Consider the following 15,310-nt stretch of genomic DNA (forward strand, 5'->3'; position numbering starts at 1 on the left):
GGTGATCCTTTTGCTGACTGGGAGCCAATGCAGGTGTCTCAGGTGTGCGGAGATGTGGCTGTTGCGGGGTACGTCGAGGATGAGGCGTGCCGATGCATTTTGAATGCGTTGCAGGCGATTTTGGAGTTTGGCTGTGGTCCTGGCGTACAGGGTGTTGCCGTAGTCCAGGCGGCTCGTGACGAGGGCGTGGGTCACGGTTTTTCTAGTGTCAGCGGGGATCCAGCGGAAGATCTTGCGGAGCATGCGGAGGGTGAGGAAGCAGGCGGAGGACACGGCGTTGACTTGCTTGCTCATGGTGAGAAGAGGGTCCAAGAGGAAGCCGAGGTTGCGGGCGTGGTCTGTGGGGGTCGGTGCGGTGCCGAGGGCCGTAGCCCACCAGGAGTCGTCCCAGGCGGACGGGGTGTTGCCGAGGATGAGGACTTCCGTTTTTTCAGAGTTCAGCTTTAGGCGGCTGAGCCTCATCCAATCTGCGACGTCCTTCATACCCTCTTGTAGGTTGGTCTTGGCGCTGGCGGGGTCCTTGGTGAGGGAGAGTATGAGTTGGGTGTCGTCGGCGTAGGAGGTGATGATGATGTCGTGCTTGCGAACGATGTTGGCGAGGGGGCTCATGTAGACATTGAAGAGTGTCGGGCTGAGCGATGAGCCTTGAGGTACGCCGCAGATGATCTCGGTGGGTTCTGAGCGAAACAGAGGGAGGTAAACTCTTTGGGAACGGTTTGAGAGGAAGGAGGCGATCCAGTCCAGGGCCTGGCCTTGGATCCCGGTGGAGCGGAGGCAGGTGATTAGGGTGCGGTGACAGACGGTGTTGAAGGCAGCCAAGAGGTCGAGGAGAATGAGGGCGACTGTTTCACCATTGTCCATCAGGGTTCTGATGTCGTCAGTGACTGAGATGAGGGCGGCTTCCGTGCTGTGGTTGGTTCGGAATCCGGTTTGTGAAGGGTCGAGCAGGTTGTTGTTTTCCAGGAAGGTGGTCAGCTGTTTGTTGACGGTCTTCTCTATTACCTTGGCTGGGAAAGGCAGAAGAGAGATGGGGCGGAAGTTTTTCAGGTCGCTCGGGTCAGCCGTAGGTTTCTTTAGTAGGGCGTTGACTTCAGCGTGTTTTCAGCATTCGGGGAAGGTAGCAGAAGAAAAAGAAGAGTTGATGACGGTCTGGAGGTGCGGGCGATGATGTCGTCGGCATTGTTAAAGATGAAGTGAGGTCAGGGGTCCGAAGGGGCGCCGGAGTGGATAGAGTTCATGATGGATTTGGTTTCTTCAGTGTTGATGTGGGTCCAGTTGTTGAGGGTAATGGCCGGGGGTGCGGGTTCGGTGGTGTTATGTTGGGTCTGGTGTCCGAAGCTGTTGTGGAGGTCGCTGATCTTGCGATGGAAGAAAGTGGCGAGGAATTCGCACAAATCCTGTGAGGGCGTGACGGCGTTGGCGTTGGGGTTGGAGAACTCCTTGACGATGCTGAAGAGTTCTTTGCTGTTGTGGCTCTTTTTGTCCAGTCTGTCGGTGAAAAAGGTCTTTTTAGCAGCGCGGATCAGGCGGTGGTGTTCGCGGGTAGCGTTCTTGAGGGCGGTCATGTTGTCAGCAGTGTGGTCCTTGCGCCAGGCCTTCTCGAGGGCGCGACAAGTTTTCTTTGATTCTTTGAGGGTGTCAGAGAACCAGAGAGGTTTTTTGGTGTTGGTCTGTCGATGCGTGCGTTTGAGGGGAGCAAGGTTGTCTGCGCAGTTGGAGATCCAGTTTGTGAGGCTGAGGGCTGCGTCGTTGGGGTCGGTGGTGAGGGTGCGTTGGTTGGCGGCGAGTGCTGAGTAGAGTTGCTCTTCGGGGATCTTGTTCCACTGTCGACGAGGGATGGGTTGAGTGCGGAGGTGGCGGGTCTTGCGTCGGAATGTGAAGTGGACACAGCTGTGGTCGGTCCAGTGTAGAGCGGAGGTGTGGCTGAAGAAGACGTGTTTGCTGGCGGAGAAGATAGGGTCAAGCGTGTGTCCGGCGATGTGGGTGGCGGTGTTCACCAGTTGTTTGAGGCCGAGGTTGTTTCTAAAAGCATGTGGTACCCAGAGCCATCAACCAAGCTTGTGATGACTTTTTGATTGTATGTCAACCATGCAAAAAAGTAACATCTTAACAGTAAAAATGAGTATGAATAAAAGTTATGCATTTTTTTAATATGCCCAATAATCTAAGTTTAGGATTTATGCTTATTTGTTTGGTTCTGAATTTGCGGTTATCCATAAAATTGTGATTCAAAAGGTGTTTCATGAATGCATTCATTGACTTTTATTTGGAAGCCAAAAATGGAGAGAATTCAATGGATAATAACAAATATTCTACTTTTCAGTGTCCCCTCACTTCTCTAGATAACAATGCCATATATGTGCTGCTGGGCCCATCTCCTATGGCAAGGATGACCTTAAAATGCAACATGAAGATTTCACAATTTTCTTAGAGGCTTGATCATTCTGTGGCAGCGGGTACCACTGTTTTTTGGGACCAGTGACAGCTGGCACACACTTAACCTGCCAGGTTCAGACATTTCTGAAAAAAACTAAATACAGGAGGGATCCAAAATGATGTGGTTTACATAGATTCTACCACTTTTTAGTACCCAATATACCCAGTGAACATCAAACATTGGCTAAAATAGTAGATTTTTCTCACATATCTGAGAGGGAACGTTCTGAAATCTGTGGGGATTGACAAAAGTCCTGATACCTACCTTTCCCACACTTTTCTTCATAAAAATTGGAAGCCCCTTATGTGTGTGTGTGTGTGACCTTATTACTCATGAAAAAAATTGATCATGGAAGCAAGATTTTCATGACTTTTGATGTTTTGGGGATGTGAATCGCTGTGGTGTTTGATCCTGTGGTCAGACAAGACCAATTGAAACTACTGGCCACTTTTGTTTTTCAAAATAAAAAACTGGTGGAATCCATAGTTACATGGTTTGCATGGACCCCACTAATTTTCTTTTGCAAAATATTAGCAAATTAAAAAACATTGACTAAAACACAAAATTTTCTTTCTCAGATTTCTCTGAGGGAAAGTTTCATATATCAATCTAAATGGTGTCCCACAAAATGTGATGTGGAGACATCCAGATTTTGTTTAATTGAATTTCAATCTCTGTGGGGAACTGCATTGTTTCAGCCTGGGATTGGCCAGAACAATGAAACCTACCAAGTCCAACATTTTGGAAAACTAGACACTCCCAGATTCAAGGGTGGTGTAGCTTTCATGGATGTCAGTAATTTGTCTTCTCAAAATGGTCTGCAAACCATCAAACTTTGGTTTAAATCTCAGTATACTTTCTCATGTTTGTGAAGTAACTTCCTGGAATTTGCGAGAATCAACTAAAGTCCTACTACCTGGTATTTGCACACTTGAAATGGTATCCCACTTGTGTGTGTGGGCCTATTTCTCAAGACAGAAAAGGCCCAAAAATCCAACATGAAGATATCAAGATGTTTTAAATGAACTTCAGTCTTTCTGGAGATGTGTTTGAGCATTTGGCTCAGAGTTGGCCAGCATCCAGGGAATCCCCCCAACCGAAAACATTTCTGAAAACTAGACACCCTGGACAGTCCAATACGGGGTGGCTTGTGTTGATCCCACTATTTTCTTGCCCAAAATTCCATGCACATGCCAAACTTTGGTTAAATTCACAGATGTTTCTCAAGTTTCTGTGAGAAAAAGCTCTGGATTTTGGGGGGAATTGACACCAATCCAACTACCCAGCGTTCACACATTTCTCTTATAAAATCAATACATTACTATTGGGGTCAGGCCTATCTGTGACAGGAAAGACTAAAAAAATGCAATGTGTAGATTTCAATAATTTTTCATAGAATTTCATTTTTTGACTGGAGATGTGTGCAGCTACGGTATTTGCCCACAGGGAAATCTATCAGTCACAGAAATGTCTGAAAATTAGACACCTGAGGCAATTCAGGATGGTGTGGCTTGAATCAATTCTACCACTTTTTCCTATCCAGAATACCTAACAAATGTCAAACTGGCTACAATTACCAATTTTGCTCAGGTTTTGAAGTTCAGTAATTTATAGAAAATGAAAAAAACACTACCATACAACATTCCTACACATCTTCCAATAAAAAGAGCCCTCCACTTGTGTGGGTGGTCCCATTATCAACATCAGGAAAGGTCCAAAATGTAACATGGAGGCTAACAACTTTCTAATGAATTTCTATCTTTCAGCAGATGCGGATAGCTGTGAAATTTGGGCCCAGGATCAGCTGGCATCCAGGGAAAGTTACCAACCCCAGATATTTCTGAGAAGTAGGCTTTCAGGTGGTCCAGAGTGGTGAGGCTTACATGCATCCTACTACTTTGTCTTACCCAAAATTCAATGTGGATGTCCAACTTTTGTTAAAATCACAGATTTTTCTCATATATCTGTGAAACTATAGTTCAGTAATTAGCAGTAGTTGGCCAAAGTAGTACTACAAAGTACTCCCACACTTGTGTGAGATGGCCTATCAGGCATTAGGTCCACCCATACATGGGGGCAAAAGTTTTAAAAGAAGTGCAGGACTGCAAGGTGATAAGACTTTGGCCATTGGGTAGAAGTGCCTGGAATTTGGAATTTATGTCCCATAAATATGTGAAAACCAGTGTTTTCACCCATCCTTTAATGTTCACAGGACATTTTGTATAAGAGAGCATGTTGGGATCTAGACACACCACACTACAGTTGATTTCCTTGTCATTGTAAGGGTTACCAGGTTGCTGATTAACACCAACCCATAGTTTTTCATCCACCTTCATGGAAAAAGAGAGGAATTTGGTTGTTTTAGGCATATTTTTGCCTTTTGTAGTATATTCTGCATAAGAAAATCTGCTGAGATCCAGGCAGCCTACACCACCCTGGATTCCACTGTGTAGGAAAGTCCTCCTTTTTGCCCTGGTCACCCCCACACTTTTTGGACAGGTACTGGTGGTTACTGGCTCTTGGCTGTGCCCTGGGTACTGCTTACCAGTCCCAAGGTCAGTGCTCTGTGTAAAGTGGATATGCAAATTAGGCTAATTATAATTGCCAAAGTAACCTACCTATAAGTCCCTAGTATAAACTTTGTACTTGTATAGTGCACTTTCACCCTGAGGCTTCTTGGCGCTATACGCATACCGCTGTGGAACTCTTCCTGGCTTTTCCCTGTGAAGTGCCCACTCCTGGGCACCCCAAAGGTGAAGCCAGGCATCGCAGTGCTGTTGGGGCTGCTGTGGAGAATAAGCAAGCTATTGCCCAGAGTTACAGAGTGGGACCCATGATTAGATGAGGCACCGAGGTGGGAAATATCAAGTTCAAGGAAACTGAGCCCAAGACCCGCTGAGGCAGGAATTGAACCCTGGTCCGGGACAGACCTCTGCATCGTGGTCTGCCGCTCTAACAATTGAGCCACACTTCTCTACCAGTATATGGTAGGGCATGTAGGTTTAGGGACCACAGCATAGGTAGTGCACCCATAGGTGCACTGCTGAGGTACCTAGTGTCATTTTAAAGGCAGGCCTGCCTTGCTGGCTGCTTTTAAGTTAAAGTTATATGCAAATTCGGCTTTGGAATTAAAAGTAGTTCCAAAGTCTTAAACCACCTTATTTTTACATATAAGTCACCCCTAAGGTGAGCTCTATGTGCCCCTAGGGCTGGGTGCCATGTAACTATAAGCAGGGACCTTATAAAAATAGTTTTATAAGCCCTGGTGAGGTAAAAACAGCCAAATTTCCTTTTCCCTCATTGTAGTGATTGACCTCCATAGGCTAGAATGGGGAGACTTTATTTTAATTTTAAAAGTCCCCTTAAGTAATAAATACCAAAAGTTTGGTATCAAACTAATTGGTATAATAAATCCCACAACCTCCAGTTGTTGGATTTAATATAACTTGTTCAGGTAAAGAGTTCTACACTTTACCTGAAAAGTTGACAATTTCAGCCCTGCATTGTTTTTGCTGCTGTGCTCTGATTGGCTACCCTCTGGCAGCCTGGTCAGGCTGCCTTGATGAGGTGTGAAGTGGCCTGGCTTCACACAAAGAGATGTGCCTGTGGGAGGGAATTTCCCCTCAGCAGATGGTGAGAAAGGAAGGGGGAGGGCTGCCAAACTGGTCTTCAAAGGCAGAGAAGGACATTTGGAGCAACCCAGCAACACCCCCACATCCTGCAACCCCAGACAACTAGGTGCCCCCTTGATTAGATTAGGAAAGGGCAGGAGAGGGGTGTATTTATGATTCTTAGCCACACCAGTGGGTGGGCTCAGCCAGATGTAACCTCCAAAAATCAGATTTAGCCATGATGGATTTTTGAAGAATGTTGCCTCCTGGGATTGATTTTTGCCACACTTCCCAGGAAGTGGTCATCACAGGAGGAAGGACCCTGCACCTGATTGGAGAATCAGGACCCCCCTGTTTTTCACCCAGGAACAAGGATAAAACTGGCAGACCTGCACCCACACCTCAGATCCCCATCAAATTCCAACAAGGAAGAAACAAAGAAAAAGAAGGACTGCCCTGCTGGACCCCTGGCCTGCACCTGGAACCTGCACTCTGAAGGACTGCACCAGCTGCACACTTGGGCTTCACCACAAGAAGGACTTTGCCTGACTTCAACTGGTTCAAGGAGGGACTCCCTGTTTGCTACAGGTGAAAAATTGCTAACCAGAGAACCCTGCACCAACTCTTGAAGAAATCAACCAGCTGGCGACTGCCCAGTGGGCAAAAAGGAGTTTGCGCCAGGTGCATTCTGGGAGTTGTAGTCCACCCCCCCAAGGATCATCTCACTTCTGTACCCTTGGGGTGAGCTGTGGACCCCAAAAGAACCTAAAAAGAACCTATGGGAGAAGACCCAGAAGTTTGGAGAAGTTTTGAAAAAAAGCTCCATAGAGGGTCGGACACGCCGTGGCAACTCTAGCCGGCTTGCCTCAACGCGACCCGGCCTGATTTGCGGGTTCCTCCCTGTAAAAAAAATCTCCAAGAAAAAGACTAAGGGGCATATTTATACTCTGTCTGCGCCGAATGTGCGTGAAAACTTTTGACGCACATTCAGCGCAAACCTTGCCCCATATTTAAACTTTGACGCCCGAGCCCGCAGACGTCAAAATCCTGCTGTGTGCGTCATTTTTTGGATGCGGCAACCCACCTTGCGTTAATCATATGCAAGGTAGGCGTTCCCGTCCAAAAAATGACTTAAACGGCCTTGCGTCGTATTTATGCTTTCGGGCAAAAATGCCGCACGGCTGGGAGGTGGAGCTGGAAAATGATGCACAGCCCGCTTTGCAAAAAAATTAAAGCCTGGGTCAGGGCAGGCGTTAAAATGGGGCAAATACACCTGTATTTAATCAGAACACACAGAAGCAACAGAAGAGCAGCAGAGCAGCAAAAGGGAGACATGGAGGTGCTTCTCATCCAGCGTGCACGCAGACGCAGAGCCCAGCAACAACAACAGCAGCTACCACAACACCAGCAGGGACCCCAAAGGCAGCGCAGAAGGCAGGAGAGGATATTCCACAGCAGAACAACCCTTCATGGCCTCATGGAACATGACATCATCCAGAGGTACAGGTTGAACTGGCAGGCCATTCAGCAGCTGCTGCGAAACATTGAGCCACAGTTGGGACCCACCTTGCTGACACCCGCACCATCCCAACAGAAACCAAGCTGCTAGCTGTACTTCACATGCTGGCAAGTGGCTCTTTTCAAACAACTGGTGCCCTGGTTTGCCGGAATATCACAGCCATCATTTTCTGCCTTTTTGCCCAAAGTACTGGATGCCATCATTGGACTCACACCCCGCCACATCTGCTTCCCTAACACACTGCAGAAGCAGCAGGAAACAAAACAGGGGTTTTACCTCATTAGTGGCTTCCCACACGTCCTTGGAGCAATCAATGGCACACATGTACGCCTTGTGCCACCTGCTGCAACTGAACACCTCTACTGCAACAGAAAGCATACACATTCCATCAATGTGCCGGCCATTGTCGATCACCAAGGATTGATCACCAACATTGTGGCAAAATATCCTGGGAGTGTCCATGACTCATTCATCTTCCGTCACTCTACCATCAATCAACACTTTCAGGATGGATGGTATGGCAATGGACTACCTGTTGGTAAGTACAGAAACCTACTTATATACACACTGCACAGCAACCCTCTAGGACACACAACACATACACCACAACAGCAACATTTCGACAGGAACACACTGAGGTTGTGACATCGCTAGCCATGTTTCATAGATCAGCATTGAACCTGTCACACATCTGAAATTAGTATACAGTCTAATGTTAAGACGTCAATGATCACAACGTTTGGAGTGGTTTGCCTAATTGTCACCTTGCAAAATGTAAGCGTCTCAATTATGTTTAAATTAATCCACTGCATAAGTCTGAAGGTATGGGATGTCTAGGGTACATAGATGTGAATGTGTTAACAACACTGTCAAAATGAATCTGTGTATGGAACTATCATCTCACCCCCAGTGAAGACACAGGGACACCTGTATCACAAGTCACAATGCTAGGGAGTGCACACTGTACTGCAAATCCCAAAACATACTGCTGACAACCGGTCAGCAGCCAAACACTCGATCAGCCAAGGAAACAACACAATGCAGATGGTACATCCTAGAAGCCTATGAAGCAACACAATAACACAAAAGAGTCACAGACAACACAAGACAACTACTGCCATGCAAGGTGATATTAATGGGGCAAGCTACAGCAACATGATCCAAATAATTTTCCCTTTCAGCTGGTCAGGGGTATGGGATCCAGCCATGGATAATGACACCATTTGGCAACCCAAGCACTGCAGCAGAGCATGCCTACAATGACGCACATACGAGGACACGCAGCATGGTCGAGGGGACCTTCGGCATCCTCAAGTCGAGATTCAGGTGCTTCGGCATCACTGGTGGTAGCCTCCTATATTCCCCTGAAATGGTCTGTAAGATCATTCTAACATGTGCCATCCTGCACAACATTTGCATAAGAAGGAACATTCCCCTCTTGGAACCAGAGCCACACATGCCTGAACAGAAGGAAGAGGAGGATGGTGGCCTGCAAGATGAGGGGGAACAACAAAACACGGCTGCTGGATTGCGTAGGTGCCAACATATTGTGAACAATTTCTTTTAAAAATAATCACCATCACCACTGTATTAATTAATGTAAATAAACACTGATAATAATCACCATATCATGGTCTGGCTAATCATTTTTGCTCACCTTTAATTCTAACTATCAGAATAAGAGTGTAGCCTCATGGAGCATAGCTGATATACCGATCAGGACAGAGAAAATCCCAGAGCAATTGTGATGCATATCATACAACAGTCACATACACAAACACTGTAAATTACATATATCCTGTACATTTCACCTTTGAAGGGCAATAGCAGAGGACCACACCTATTTCACACATACATGTTGGAAACATGGTTCATCGCAGCATATGGCACACAACTAAGGCACCATCATTCAATAAGGGGAAAACAAGCCTCATACATGAGGCAGTTGAAGTGCTATTGCATTGGTAACAGGAATGTATGACCAGACCCTTGACAGCAGTAAGTCCAACAGCATCCAATCTTTGCCAGGACTATCTGTGACTAGAGTTCCATATAAGCAGAACATAGAAAGCACAAGTGCCACACATATGACAAGCATTGCACACATGACATTCCATGTACATGTCAGCCCATTTCCTAACTCCTGACACACCCATGCTCCTGGTCACGACCCACCTGTCTGAAGAGGTCCCTGGAATAGTAATATGTGTACCCCGATATTCCCTCCTCTACACACACAGACAAACAATAGTAATCCTGTGTGCTACACCCTTTGCTATGTTATGTCATTGTCATAGTATATCTGACTGCATGGACGTCAGGTCAATTAATACACTGGCTTGTAGTTTCTAAGCCCTGTTAGCACCTGTAGATTGCTTCCCATGTGAAAGGTACTGTTGGCCATTTGAATTTAATACTCACATACAGGACTTGTGAGAAACAGATGCAACACACACCTGTGATCTCCTCCATGCACACCACCCATCTGAACATGCACTGCCCCTGCTGATTCCTGGAACAGCATAGAAGTTGCCATTTTGTCAAATACGTCATCATGCATTGCTAGTAATTAAGCCGTGTAACACAGCACATGGGTTCATGTGTCACCTTCAAAATCACAGGACATACACAGTTTTTCATGTCAACTGTCTTGTTCTTCCTCCAACCAGTCTTAGTCAGACCACTGATTATGTAACTTGTGAAATTGCTGGATCCAGATATACCCTGCATCCTGTCAGCCTGACTGGCACCTGTCTGTGCGTTACCCTAAAGATTCCTTGTGGCTACATATGTACCACACTTGCTTTACCAATCCTCACATTCCTCAGAGGGTATTTTGTCATGTGCTTCATCAATGCATACCCAAATATATTGTATAGCATCACCTGCCTTTTAATTGTACCATATTTGTTAAATTGTCTTTGAATACCAAAATCATGGCCCATCCCTTGTCTTGGACTCAGGACTCATGTATGCAAGAACGACAAAGTGTGACAGTGTACCCGGGCCGCATGCAGGTATAGGGTACGGTGCATCCAGCAGAACCAGCTACCTCTGATAATGTCCATGAAAGTCCACACATGTTAGGACCCTGACAGTTCACACGCTGAATCACATTGCTCACAACATATTGATGGGCCGTGCGTGGTCAATAGCTGCGAGAATAATCAGCACAGAGGCTATGATGTTCCCAGATGCAGTGGGAATTTTAGAGGCCAACCTGTGTACAAATTTTGTAATGACACCTGCCGGAACATGACACCTAAGACATTATCTCACTCAGCACACTAAGGTTGCCCTGTTGACAGTCTCATAACACGTCTTCAGTGACAGGGTGGGACCATCCCCATGTAGGTTCTCATGTCCTCATCGACTTTACTCACATTGATCTCCGAAGGATGCTCAGTAGATACAGGAATAGCTGCCACTGACTCATGATGAGACATGGACATAACTGTGACAACATACACCCCTAAAAATATACAAGATCAACATTGGACCACACGAATGAACAAGACACCTCTGTGCAATTGATCACTGGAAAAATGTGGACACGTGCTGCCTCGTCTGCTGGTCCACCAATGCCACTGGAGAGTTGTGGCTCCGTCATATGACCACAACTGTGGCGTCATATTACATTTGTGGTTCACCTTTGGCTGTCTGGGACAATGACATGGTACCCACTTTGTCTATGCATGTGCCTGACTCATTGTGGGTTCACCAACAAGTGCCTAGGAAGCAGTTACCAAAAATCTAGGACATGGGATGGGCAACTTGTGGACCATTGACATGAACAAGCGTCTGCCATATATCTGGTGCATGCTTTGTCATTTGTGGTGTCTATGTTACCCAAAATCTTGGAAGTGCACACAACAGATGTTGCTACATGTATGATTAGCACATGTCCTCTCTCATTTCCACAATGACTTGCATCTAAGGTTTGGACACATTGACTTCACATTCATACAAGCATATTTGCAAGAATGCATCTTGTGATGCACACACACTGTGTAGACTAATACATTAGTAGCCACTGCACACACTTTGAGCCATAGGCATTGAGGTATTGTACTCATGTGTGTCACCTTGCTATCCTCTCCTGATGCCAAACATACCCAAATTGTGCAATAAATATATGTAGGCCACACATATGGCCATCTAGTGCGTCAGTCAAGCGTCAAAATCCTGATAAGGAAGTAGCGGGTCATGGTCTTCTGCAGTATGATGTCTCACATGTGAACATACACCACCAACACCAAAGTGGGTGCAATCAGCCTATCTCAGTTGTGTCCCAAATGTAACATTACATTAAAATGGAAAAAATACCCAAAACCAGTTCATGCCCTGAAATGTTGATGTTTTTATAGTTTTGTGTCATATTTTTTCATGCATACAGTATGTGCGGCATATTTTTCGATGCCCAGTAGTGAAAATTAGGCCGCATCCAAATAATTGTAAAGACTATTTACAATTATTTGGATGCGGCCTAATTTTCGCTCCTGTGCGTCGAAAAATATGACACACAATCTGTATGCGTGAAAAAATATGACGCATAACGATAAAAACGGCGGCAATTTTGTGCAGGAAGTGATGTAATAGGATATCCTGTTTACAGATTATGTACAGTGGGTGTACTTTCACTTTCACTTTGCAGTCTGTGATTCTTCTAGACTGTGTGGCTGTGTTCAGAGTGCTGTCCAGTGATTTTGTGCTTTTGTGTCCTGTGTGCTACATTACTTGTTACTTTGTGAAATAAATATTGTTGTTGTATACTGTCTGAGTGTGTTTTGTTTACAATTGTCAGGTATTGTATTTGTTGTTTGTGGGAGTCTGTTGTGGGTAGTGCTAGTTTGGGGATAGTTGGGCTCTTTTAGTTGTTGAGTTTACTTATTTTTTGTACTTCTACTTTCCCCCTTTTCTCCTTTCTTCTTCTTTATCTCCTATTCCCCTTTTCGGTGCTGAGATATTGGGTAGGCCACGTCTTGGCAGGATGGGTGAGGAGGAGCTTGGGGGGTTTATATGGCTGGTGTGCCATTTCCTCCCACTGATGATCGAGGCAGGGGGCAGGGTGAAACAGGGGTATCACACTGAGGCACGACGAATCCGGTGGGGAAAGTTGCTGCATCACTTGCAGCGCGTGTATGGGAGCCAGAGGAATGACCACCAGCTGAAGCACCACTGGGCTGACCTCATCACCAGGGAGCATGATCTGCTGGACCACCTGGGAATAGTGATTGGTGGCCCTGTTGGTGAGTACAAATCATGTAAATCTGCACAATTAAAAGCTCTGTAGTGACATCAGATGATTTGTACAATATCTGCCGGCTAAGTTGCTGACTGTGTGGAATGCTGCAGAAACATACAGGGTCACTGATGGACTATGTGAAGGACCACAATTTCTAGCTGTCAGGAAGCACGTGCTCTGCAAGCTTACAGAATACTTTTGCTTAATGTAATTTGGTGCCGCCTTTGTGTCAGACAGAAACACAAAATAGGAGCCAATCATGTCTATATAGGTCACATTGCCAGTGAAGTATAGATTTACTAAAATATTGGCAACCTTTGTTGATGCAATAGCTAGACTGACTTTAGAAACACTACATGATGCAGAAAATGAGTGCTGGCTTCACGTCAATTGATGATAGCAATGTGGGCCAGACATTTGTCTCATGTGTGTCTGGTGAGTGTATAAGGAAAGCATTTTTGGAAGTTCTATGAATGTTAGGTATTATTGTGGTCCTTCATCATTTTGGATACATGTCAGATCTGGATTTGAAAACATCGGGAAAAGGTGTAAGGTGCCCTCAGCTAACATCTTACACTGGTATTTGGAGTTTGTAGTGCCACATTCCAATTAGGGATGGCAGTCCAAAGGTATGCACATGGGTTCATATCTCTATGTTTGGTGCAAATCACCATAGCTGGGCCACATCAAGTGAAGAAACTGTAACAACATGAGGGCTTACAAAAGTCCCTGCCCCTCTGTACATTGTACCTATGTGTCATAAATGTGTCATGGCCACATAGGCTGTTTGACTGGTAATGCAGTCCTCAAGTAACCAGGCTTTGGATATCTCTCTTGGATGCACATGATGAGACGATTACACTCCATTATTATTTCTGCTCACTAATGAAGGAGCATGTTTGCCACCACATGATAGTTAGGGCCACTGCATGTGTGCAAATATGTCTGTAATTGTCACAGGAGACCCATGCTATGTACATGTTAGCCGTGCTATATCGGATGCAGTATCATCATGTCTGAATGGCTTTAATTACTTTTGTCATCTTACACATAGTTTTAGTCTTTGGAATTGTTGGTCAGTGCACAGATTTTGAGCACATTTCTTCCTTCCATGCCTTACAGGTGGACCGGCACCCAACACTGTGGGAGAGGTGGCTTCATTTGAGGATCCTGACAACTCCAGCAAGTGTTGATATGTCTGTCATGTGTTGTGTTTGCTGGTGATGTGTGATGGACTCCTGTGTGTTGAACACATAGCAAGGTATGAAGCGCTGGCCCATCATTTGTCTTGTTCCATGAGTGGGATTTCATTTTCTCACCATTTTTGAGTTCGCCAACGCTTATCCTATTGTATTATCTAGGGATTGTAGGTCATTCCTGCAGACCCCGCAATGAGAACTGGGGTGAGTCATGTGGATAACACTTGTATCAACAAGAGTCGCACTGGAACTCATCTCAGATTTAGTCTGCCTGTCAGACCCACATTCTCCCAGGTTGGGAGTGCAAAATGCTTACCCACAGACTACTGCTTCCCTATTCACCAAAGTACTTATTAAACTGTAAGTTGAACTTCCTAGCAGCATGCAGCTCCACATGTAGTGTTACAAGTATGTGGCACTTGAGTGCAATGGCCTAGGTGTGCATGCAAATCATGATCATGGGTGTTCTGGCAACTCTGTGTCTGTTGTAAGTCATGCCTTACTGGAAGTATATGATGTGGACAAAGGTCTGCATTTCCTGACATGTGTGGCGCTAGGATTGGTCTAGGGTTTGCTGTCTCCTATTTGTTGATAGACCTTACCTGTGGTGTGTGTGTAGAGCCAAACACATGTCCAGCTTTCTATAGACTCCTGGGTGTCCATGTTGTTTGTAATTGTTAGCAGATCATGTGGCTTTAGATTTCCATCCCGTACACTGACATTTGTAGTCCTGGCATTGGCGGAGGATGTGCAGCATGATTGTTAGCTGACAACTGGCAGAACTCTGATGCCAAATTAATGCCAGTTGTTACCCATCTTGTAGGGTTTGGATGTGCTATGTGTGATATGACCTTTGTAGGCTGCCCTGCCACGTACTTCCTCATGGACATTCAGTGATCTGTATGATGATATGAGCTGTTACAAGTACAGTAGATGTACAGTCTGATTTACTTCTTGTGCCATTTCACACAATGCAGTTCCTAATGTAAATTGTTTGCCTTTTTCTTCACAGCTGCGAACATGACACCCATCCAGGTCCGTGAGTTCCAGAGGTGGGCAATGAGGTACCAGCATATCCTTCTGGTAGAGTCTTGGTTCAGACGGATGGCCCGAAGATACCGGAACGAATGGGCCTCTGCAGCATGGAGGGCTTTCCCACAGGGTGGCCCTACTTTGCCCACCACAGCCACCAACAGCACAACCACCACTTCCACCCAGGTGGCACCACCTACAGCTGGGACAGTTGTCCCAACTACTTCAGTTGCTCCAGGCCCTAGCAGTGGAACACCTTCAGGGCAG

The sequence above is a fragment of the Pleurodeles waltl genome, chromosome 1_1 (assembly GCF_031143425.1).
Source record: "Pleurodeles waltl isolate 20211129_DDA chromosome 1_1, aPleWal1.hap1.20221129, whole genome shotgun sequence".
Classification (NCBI taxonomy): Eukaryota; Metazoa; Chordata; class Amphibia; order Caudata; family Salamandridae; genus Pleurodeles; species Pleurodeles waltl.